This window comes from Delphinapterus leucas, chromosome 3 (assembly GCF_059928025.1).
Source record: "Delphinapterus leucas isolate spDelLeu-1000000601 "Yukka" chromosome 3, BTC_Dleu_Yukka2, whole genome shotgun sequence".
NCBI lineage: Eukaryota > Metazoa > Chordata > Mammalia > Artiodactyla > Monodontidae > Delphinapterus > Delphinapterus leucas.
In genome coordinates this window covers 140,786,604-140,790,058 of record NC_143131.1, presented here as the reverse complement: position 1 = coordinate 140,790,058, position 3,455 = coordinate 140,786,604, and positions in this window count along the sequence as shown.

Here is a 3,455-nt window from a genome sequence, read left to right as displayed (position 1 = left end):
AGCATAATCCTCCAATTTGCTCTATCAGAACAGTTCATTTACATTCCCACAGCACTACATATATTCTAGCCATGGATGTGGCAGTCATGGGCCTCAAGATCTTTGGAAGTGCTACATGGAGTGTGAAAATAGTGTGAACAAAGGATGTTTTTCCACAGCTTGAACCTAAGGAGCCCTTTGCTCCTCGCATGGGAGGACCATACAACCACACAATTGTAGGAGAGAACCCAGTGAACAATATATGAATAGAGGATCCAGATGAGACCTCCTATCCATTTTTTTACCTCTTAGAACACAGGCTGGCTAGCTCTCAAACACTGCACAACCATTCCTGAAAACATAGCCTGAATCCACTCAGCGAAATAGAAGTTTTCTTCTCTGAAAATTCACAGAATCTTGATGCAACAGCCAAATAGTTCTATCGAGATGACCCACAGTTATCATTAAGCACTAATGTTGATACAGAAATCTTAAAACTGTGTACGCATAACTGTGTTAAGAAAATTGTATTTAAAATGTGTGCTTTGTGTATATAATTTAACCATACATTTTAAAAACTCTAATTGTTCTTTGCCTCTTGAGTGAGCTAAGCTACACGCTGAATAAGAAAGGCAGGTTTATTCCCCTCTCCTGGAGGCTCCCACTGTTTGATGATACCTTGTTTTTGTGCTTTAGCTTTAGTTTGAGAAGGAGGCAGGTAATCCTTTTCTTTCACTTGCCATTCCAAATGAAACAGTGTGACTGTTCTTAAACTGCCTCTTATCTTTAGCTCTATCTGCATGACATTGCCCAGAACTTGCTTCTGCCCTCCCTCTTACTTCAGATCCCTGTCTGTTGTATGTGCAGACTTCACTGTCTTTAGAATGTGCATGTTCTATGGAAATCCCGGGAGTTCTTTCACACGGGGTTGCCTGTAGTGTTCTGACAATCTTGGCTACCCTGCATTTTTTCCTAAGCCTAGAGTCTTCCTTCTTTGTTTGCTCTTTTCAATTTTCTTCTCTCTTCCAGTCCTTTTACTCTTCATTGGCCCAATGGGATCAGAATTTAGCTTCTGCATTTCTAGTCTCCCCCTTCCCCACCCCCTTAATTAGTCCCCATATCTTCTTTGCTTGCCATCAACCAGACTTTCAAGAATAACTCAAAATGGCAAAGGGCTAAGAAGCATAGTTAAATCTGGGCCACATAATCTAAGTTACTGGATTCATAGGAAGACAAATTTGCACTGCCTCTGATTCTTTGAACAGGATTTTTTTTTTTTTTTAACTTCGGGCCTTTTCAATTATTCTTTTTATGTAAATTACTCTTCTTTCAGCTCTTCTCTTAATCACTCTTATCCTTTAAGTTTCAGCACAAATGTTGTCCCCTTAGAGAGGCTTTTACTGGCCACTCCATCTCAAGTTATTCTGTTTTATTACTCAGTGTATTGATTTCCTATGTAACACCAAAACGTATAAGCGTATTGCTTATCTATTTGACTACTTTATTATTCTCTAGCTTCCCCACTAGAATGATGTTTCCTAGAGAAATGAAATCTCGCTTTTTCACCCTCTCCCCATTGCATTCAAATCTAATTCAGAGGAACAGTACACACTCAATAAACCTTAATTGAATGATTTAGTTGATTTCTTCCTTTTCCTCTCACATTACTACTTCAATCTAGTTATTCAAAAGTTGTTTTGTTTTCTTTGCTTGTTTCTTTTTAGCATTTGGGAATATATGTCTATTCTATTTTTAAATAAGTTTTTATTGTGGTAAAATGCATATAAAATAAAATGCACCATCTTAACCATTTTTAAGTGTACAGTTTAGTGGTGGTTCCTAATGGTGTTCAATCATCACCACCATCCATCTCCATAACCCTTTTCATCTTGAAAAACTGAAACTCTACACTCATTAAACAGTAACTCCCCATTCCCCTCATAAAGTTCCTGGCAACTAGTATTCTGTTTCCTGTTTCTATGATTTTGAGTACTCTAAGTACCTTGTATGACTGGAATCAGAGTATTTGTCTTTGCGACAGGCTTTTCTCACTTAGCATAACGTCCTCAAGGTTCATCCATTTTGGAGCATATGTCAGAATTTCTTTCCTTTTTAAGGCTGAATAATATCCCATGTTATATATATACCACACTTATCCATTTGTCCATGAATAGACACGGGTTTGTCAAAAACAAGACAACAAGCCCAAGACGGAGTCAATATGCTAAGTCCCACATGAGCAAACCAAGACTTAATTACTATTTTGACTCTGTCAGAAATGTAATCTTAAACCACGCACTCAGGAACTGCCTGATCAGCACTAGTTAGGTGATCTGTCTAATAGATGCCTGCCATTCCCTAAAGGAAAGTAACTTTGCAATAACTAACCCACATTTTTGCCAGTATAACTTATTTTTTCTCATTCCATTCTGCCTATAAAAGTTTTTCATTTTGTACAGCTCCTTGGAGCTCCTTTCTGTTAGATTGGATGCTGCCTGATTCAAATCAATTTTTGCTCAGATAAACTCTTACATGTTTAATATGCCTCAGTTTATGTCTTAACAGTTCCTGTGTCAGAAGAGGAAACTGAAGGAGACCCCTGACAGCCCCCAAGAGTAATGAAGTACCACACATAGGTACCTGTTGAGCTCCTTAGCTTGCTGCTTTCTTACTGCCTTGAGAGGTCATGAGTATGTCCCTCTAGGACCCTAGCTCTGCAGCTTTTACATTATGAGCTGTGAGATTTTTTTTTTTTTTTTTTTTTTTGTGGTACGCGGGCCTCTCACTGTTGTGGCCTCTCCCATTGCAGAGCACAGGCTCCGGACGCGCACGCTCAGTGGCCGTGGCTCACGGGCCCAGCCGCTCTGCGGCATGTGGGATCTTCCCGGACCGGGGCACGAACCCGCGTCCCCTGCATCGGCAGGCGGACTATCAACCACTGCACCACCAGGGAAGCCCGAGCTGTGAGATTTTATTTGAACATTTCTTCTTCTAGACTGGGTCCACAAATCATGTGGGGCCTGACTGGGCCTGGGTCAGACTCTGTCAGAAACTGGACTAAATCTGAGGTCAGAATGGGTCCTACTTAGAAACTGGACCAGGTTTCTGACTTAAGCTGGACTGTGTCCAGTGTGAGCCTTCAGACGAATAGATTTTTAAGGCTGAACAACGCAGGTTAAACTTACCAAAGATAATCTTGAATTACAGTGGCCACAGTAGAGAACTTTTAACCTAGATAAACATCTATTTTTGAGATACCCTAGAGAAAAAGGGGTCTCAGCTAAGCATTCACCAGAAAAGATACAGGAAAAATTACTTTTCTGCCTCTACAGTGTCTGTTGACCAGCATGAGGACTGCTGGGACACCATACTGGCTCCAGAACCTAGACAGGACCTAGGAAAACTGGCAGAAACCAGCAAAGAATAAGAACTCTTACCAAAGTCAGCTCTCCCAAATCTCTAGAGAGAAAGGTAAA